The sequence below is a fragment of the Rhopalosiphum maidis genome, chromosome 3, assembly GCF_003676215.2.
Source record: "Rhopalosiphum maidis isolate BTI-1 chromosome 3, ASM367621v3, whole genome shotgun sequence".
NCBI lineage: Eukaryota > Metazoa > Arthropoda > Insecta > Hemiptera > Aphididae > Rhopalosiphum > Rhopalosiphum maidis.
Window position 1 is genome coordinate 10,349,212 of NC_040879.1, and position 7,365 is coordinate 10,356,576.

Genomic DNA, 7,365 nt, shown 5'->3' on the forward strand with positions numbered 1-7,365 from the left:
GATACTATTATTTTATAGTTACCACCACAACTAAATATTGATTAGTTATAGTTCAACTATTTCATATATGTAGTTAAGACGACTAATGTCAATGCATTCTAACTGAATTATATAGGTAAAATAACTACAATTGTCTGTCAATTAATATATTAATAGCATTTTTATACAATCAAGTTGAAAAAAGTACAAGTTACCAGTGTCTACTTTTTCTGACAGTAACATAAATTTATTTTTGGAATTGGCTTCTCATTTTAGGGGAGCAGTGAATTCAAAAATGTTACGTTTGCTTATTAGATTATTTTTTAATCTTATATAGGTTTACCTACTAATATGCATTACGTAGAAATGATTTAAATTTGTTTTTCCAATTAAACTTAACAGGCCTCGCTACTGCTGTCAATTTAAGCTAAAAAGACCTTAAACTATATATTACAATATCTTATATTACAATGAAGTGTAAATAAAAATTTGAAAATATGAATTTTTCAAATCATAATTAGAATTAAAACCGGTATGTGTTTTGTATGATGTACAGACATTTTACTGTTAAATTTAAATATTTTTTCAAAATCAAGATCTAATTTTAATTTTGTCAAATCAATAAGTAAGTTGTAGTAAAATACGTATAGTGAATTTTTATTGTTATCGAGTTTTTGACATGTGCGTGCGCGTACGATCGAGAGTACCATCCGTCTGCGGCTCTAGCCTGTACCCACATTGCATTTTATTAAAAATAATAATCATTTATAACTAACGCATAGATCTCGAGTGACTAAGACTAGGTTATAAATTGCCTAAATATTACCTCTTAAATAATAACCGTAGAAAGGTCCCTTAAATAACAGGACTTGATCGTAAAACTAGATTATTTTATGTAGACATATTTCCAAGAATTGGAAGAAAAATTATTTTATGTTTATCATGATTTTAAAAACAATACTTAGACAATTTAAAAAATAAATATTTATTCATTTTATTTAGTGAATAGTGATGAACACCTTTTTTATAGGCTATATCTATTTGTCTTTAAATGTATTTAACTGCAATAACTTATGATTTTTTTTTTATACAATACAAATATAAAAAAAGATTGAAGTTTGAAACTATATTTACTTATTTTTGATTAATTATATCGTGGAGTAAAAATATTTTTTTAATTTATACAATACTATAATTAAAAAAAAATTAATTAAGTTCGAAAAACATAAAAGTAATAGATTTCAATACAATAATAACGAATAAGAATAAAAAACTATAATGTGTACTTGTATTGATTGGGGCCATAAATGTATACGGCGAAATTTGGACTGATGATTGACATTATGGTTTAATGGAAAGTTTAATGTTGATCTCAATCTCGTACCTAGTTTTTATTCACTGGTCACGTTGACAGTCGAATAATTACGTAGCGTTCAGGCTTTTTTATCTTGAATTTCATCTTTCAAAAATCTGATGTAATTTTCATTTAATAGATTGTTAATGTATTTTGTTCCGTGTTATGATAATTGTTCTCTTTAAGGTAGACGTAAATTTAAAATCATTGTTTTGGAGAATTTCGTATTACTTTGAAGTTAAAATCCGTTACACTCATTAATTGATTCTTAAATACTAATAATCATTGTTGTTTATTCAATGCGTATAGTGTCATACTATATTCTTATAAATAAACAATTATAGTATAATATATACATAACTTATATATTACAAAATTGTAATAATTACACTAATTACTCGTCTTCCAGGTTTATTCATTTGTTCTTCTAGTTCCGGGAGTTGGACGAACTTTCTCTTCAACCAACGGATGTATTTGTATAGCCGACAAGTGAGTGATGGCTTAAAGCCATTACCGGGGTGCAAAAATATGATTTTAGGCGTCTTTTTCAAGTAATCATTGCATTTATTTACGAGGGTGATCAATGTATGGAGGAGTGACTAAATAATGTTTTTTTTGTGTTTATCATCAGGTACAGCTGATGTTCTGCTGTTTCGGTTTTAATCAAAGAGGTACTGGATCATTTCCGTACTCTCATTGATAATAATTTCAGATTGGTAAAGTTATTTTTTGTTCCAATGTAAAAATGACCTGTTTAACAGCTTTACAATACAGATTATGTTCTTATAATGATTTACGGCGTTTGAGCGCTGACAATAGTAAACGAGCATGGATGACTGAGCGCGGTGATCCTAGAGTGCCGTATAATTATTATATACGATACTAAATTTTGCGTTCAACTGTTAGAATACAGTTCTTATTGAGGCGCATTCATAATACTCATCTCATCCACTATGTGTATTTCTAACGAATACACTAATTTTACGAGTTCTACGATGTTTCAATTATTTTTCTTGTACCAGCAGTTGTACAACATTCATCATCAACCATGGTTTAGTAAAATTAATATCATGTTAGATGTAGGCATAATAGTTCTATAATGTCTCCAAAAATAAGATATCATTTTGGAATCTAAGTCTTAACGAACTTTGAATTTTCTTGTAGCAAAATTCGTTATGACTTAAATGTTTCTTTTTAAATTCTAATTTTCTAAATAGTCCTAATGAATGGTTGATATTGGTTACATAAGCAGTTAAAATTTCAATTATTCAGAGTGGGTATATTATTTGTTCATATCAAACCACAATAGCACATATCCAATATAAATCCACCATAAGAGTGTAATAATGACACTCTTTATTCACCGTTCATGATTTTTCATCAATTCTTTTTAAGTCTAGATTTTGGAAATTTACAATGGTTCAATGTATTCTTGTGGACGGCGAGCAATGATGAGTTTAACGCTATCACCAGGGCGAAAATTATGATTTTTCGTGGTTAATTCAAGTCAAATTATGTTTTTGTTAATGACCAATAGTACATAATGTATAGTTGTGGTCGAGTGTTGTTTGTAGTTTTTCGAACATGACGATACAATTAAACGGTTTGATTCAAAGATCATAGCTCACTGGAAGTTCTAGTGTTGATATACTGCACAGTACTCACTATTTAAAAAAAAACCTCGTACGATATGATCTATAAAATTAACCGTCTATGTCAAATGTAAGTAAGCTGTGCACACTTTACATAGCCGCCAGTATGGACAGCTGGTAATGCAACGCTCAGTACAGGTGTTTGTGGAAGTTGTTGTAGATTCAATTTACGTTAGAGACCGATGAGTCGTTTTGTTTTCATGATGTTGTCGGTGGTCTATCATGACTGAAGGTGACCATGAAATTACATCAAAAAAGTTAAAACCAATATAGTGATATAGTGTACGTATAGTATTTACTACTTAATACTACATTATTGCTATTTAATCTGTGAACATGACAGTAATGTTTTGAATTTATGAAATGTATCATTTAAAATAATTATTGTATAGTTTACTGTAGTAGCTTTTAACTTACAATTTTTAAGCGTCTAATATTATTAGACAAATCCTGGTTATCTATTAAGTTATGAGTCATTTTTCAAAATGACTAATATAAAAGTACAGTAAGTACACTTTTCATTAGCATCAAGATTGACAACATTGGTAGATTCTTGTTTTCCATCAATCGAAGAGAATGAATACCACGATTAAAAATTTGATAATTGTTGTCATTTGTGAACAAATTAAGTGTGGCAATGATTACTGTTGTTTATCCAAATAGCATTGTGTCGAAAAAAAGATTAAACTAATAGTTTTTTCACATTACTGCCCTGATGTTGTTAAACACGGTACAAAGATAAAAAAATTATAATATCTCAAATATTAACACTCATATTTATCAAATATTATAACTTATAATTATTAGTTATTAATTATTATAATTTATAAGTTATAACCACTCATAGTATTTTAAGTTTTCAGATTATAGCATACCCAGTTCAATATACAATATAAATATATAGGTCTATAAGTTAAGGAATACAACATTTTAGATATAAAATAAATATTCGTGTATTGATAGCTATTTAAAAACCAAGTGAGTTAAAATATTACATGTTTATCATGAATAATGACTATATAATATTTAAAAATCAATATCGTTTTTTAAACAAATCTAATATAGTACTCTATAATGTACTGAAAATCGTAAAAATACTTACTTATATGTTATTATATTTTAGGTATATTTGAAGAACAAAATACAGCAAGGCACGTAAAATCCAATAAATGCAGTTATATTCTGCAGATATAAACTATAACAAAAAAAATAAATATTTATATGTATAAATTTAATTTAATAAATGTAAAATTCGATCCCTATGTAAAAATGTATAATATTACATATTATATTATTTTATATTGCCTATTTTATTATATTGGTATGATATTATTTAAAAATAATTTAAGAATATAGAACAGCTGTTTATTTTGATATTTAAATTTTATGGGGCCTCGTTACGGTTATTATTTAAGGGGCAACATTTGGGTAATTTATAATCTCATCTTAGCCGCCGGGATCTATGTGTTAGTTATGAATTATTATTAGTGTGAGTAAAATTTAATGCCGATTTGAGCCGCTGACGGATACAACTCTCGTACCCACAAGTATATGTTAATAACTCGATAACAATATAAATTCACAATATAAATATTACGACAACTTACTTATTGATTTGAAAAAATTAGAGCTAGTTTACTTTGTCTGATATTGATTCTAAAAATATATTTAAATTCAGCAGTAAAATGTCTGTAGATCGTACGAAACACTTACCGTTTTTATTTCTAATTCTGATTTGAAAAAATTCATTAGAATATAAAGTTTAATTTTTACAAAGTATTTCGTACGGATCGTACGATTTATAGACAATTTTTTGCCGAGTTCAATTTTTTTTCAGAATCAAAATTGGACATCTTAAATTAATTTTAATTTTATTAAAACTTAACGTCTTCAGAGCTAAAATTGACAGCGATAGCGAGGTGCCTTAGTTAAAATATTTCAGGTGTATTTAATTTGATTAAATGTTGAAAAAAAAAATAGTAAAATGGCCAACAATATTCAATATGTCCAACAGAAATATCCAAGAAAAGAGATTGCATGATGCATATCATGCAAGTTTAAAAATAAATAAGAAAAACAATTACTTACTTCGAAAGAAATGATGTTGATAATCCTACTGGGATTTGAACGAATACTTCTTGCTTTCAGGATTCATAATAATTAAAATGACCGCCAACTATTCAAGAACTTCGTGTTGTTTCAAAATCTGACAAATTCAACGATAGAATACACGCGATTTATTTTTAAAATCGATGAAATTTAAATTCTAACTTTTTGTATTTCGCCTAACATTGAAAAAAGGGATATCCAATTTCCAATACATAGCAAAAATACATTTATTCTTATGGGATTTATTTGAACGAAATGCATATGAAAAGTGATTGTTTTTATTTGCGGTTTTGAGTATGATTGTTTTTTTTAAATTATTCCGCCTCATTACCATGGAAACCGATACGAATGTGTCGCAAAGCGTTGAGAAGACGATATCCATCTCCTCTGAAGAGGGGGGAAGTTCTCATCTCAATAATGTCTTACCACTGACTTACTACTCAGCGCCATTGAACGCTATTAATTAAAATTAATGTATGTTTTATGCATAAGCATTGCATTGTCGTGGCAGTTGGTCGAAGTTCGCGGCCCTCTAGGCAATTGGTCCATATTTGTCGTCACTCCACCAATATATTGCTGGTTTCGCTTCAACTATAATGGTTTTACAACAACCTATTTAATTGACGTCCGACGCCGTAAGCGTGTTATCAAAGGCTTCAGGCGGATGAAATTCATCTTCACCCTAGACCTTTGAAACACTGGTCCACCGTCATTTCTAATTAGCGAAACGCTTATCAAGGTGACGGTGGTTTTACAACCGCCATTGGACGTCTAGATTGCCGCCAACTGCTCTAAAGGTACGCAGTTATCTACCACCGTTATTACGCATTTATTACAATACCAGCCATAGGGCTGATATCGCTTGCGTTCCTACGACAGCCATGGTACATGGTTTGCATGCTAAATAAACATAAGGCGGCCGAAATTCGGCTTCAACCTTTTTAGCCCACAATTCCACTCTTCCTCAACTAGCACCGGACGAGTCAAGGAGGTGGTTTGCTTTTATGGCCAGAAATACGAACGCCAGAAGACGCGCCATGGGCAAAAGCGCTATAGTGACTAAATAAATGGTCACTGGCTTTAGACGACGTCTTCTATTGTACTCCGTTCAAGCAACAACGGTGTTCAGCACGTCTGTGATGTCAAACGATACGAAATCGCTAATCACAGATCCTTAACGCCATCGGAACCACCGTCGCCACTATCATAACGACTAAACTATCCTCGATATCACTTCACTCAATAATGCCATTGCTGTGTTCACTCGTCGGCGAGTGTTAAATTCTGCTCATTAAAATTTGCATTTATCTGTAAATCAATAAATAAAAATAAATTGTTAGAACTTATTGAAAATTGCAATTAATTACGGTTATGTACACATCAATTAAATACAATATATATATATATATATATTTAATAAGAATAGCTTTTTTTTTAGTCCTACAACTTGTTAATAATAGCTACAATACACGTTTATAATACAACAAGGACACAAGGTAAACATATAAGTAAAATATTTTAAATGAAATAAATTACACACATGTGTTTCGCAACTATGTACCTATATAAATATATTGTATATGAAGTTTATAAATATCGATGTTATATATCTGAAAAATACACAACACAACAGGTATATAATAATAATTATAATAATATAAATATTATACATTTATCAATACACTTGTATTTGATACCATTGTCCATCGATGCAGTTGTTATAGAGTACGATGAAATACAAACTTTGTTAAACGTTTACCCCACTTAGGCACTGTAGTGGCATACTCGCTAACAAAATCTTACATTGAGAATAGATGTAGATTTGTCTCCTTTGATTGTCTCATTGAAATTGTCTCTGTAATTTAACGATGAGTCAAAAAAATTATATTACTAAATACAATCAAAAAATATCATTACCAAATTTAGTCTTTAATTTTTACGTCCTAATTCTTTTTTTCTGATTTATTAAAATGTGCTTTGATTAATTCATCACGAGAAGCTAAGGTGTCAATCGCCAATCTGGAATATTTCAAGTATAAATTATTAAGTTTTCACTAATAGCAGTATTTAACAATATCGTTACCACTAATGTTAATTACAGCGATTATGATAACTATAAGGTGGTTGGCATAACTTTGGTTGAATATTGTCGAAATGATCACTCATTGTCATTCTTATACATCTACAATGGTTATCTCACAGCGGCAATGGCGTGTGCAATGAAATACATAAACAAATAATAAATCGATTATGTAGTTTAATAGTACAATC

At 29.3% G+C, this 7,365-nt stretch overlaps 1 long non-coding RNA gene across 1 annotated transcript; it reads right to left on the reverse strand.

The window, feature by feature from the left end:
* Positions 1-6,822: 6,822 nt before the first annotated feature.
* On the reverse strand, positions 6,823-7,322 carry LOC113560217. Its single transcript, XR_003406091.1, has 3 exons — positions 7,178-7,322; positions 7,012-7,113; positions 6,823-6,949 (listed from the first exon to the last, which is right to left on the reverse strand). It is a non-coding gene; the product is annotated as an uncharacterized LOC113560217 (long non-coding RNA).
* Between the last annotated feature and the right edge of the window lie 43 nt (positions 7,323-7,365).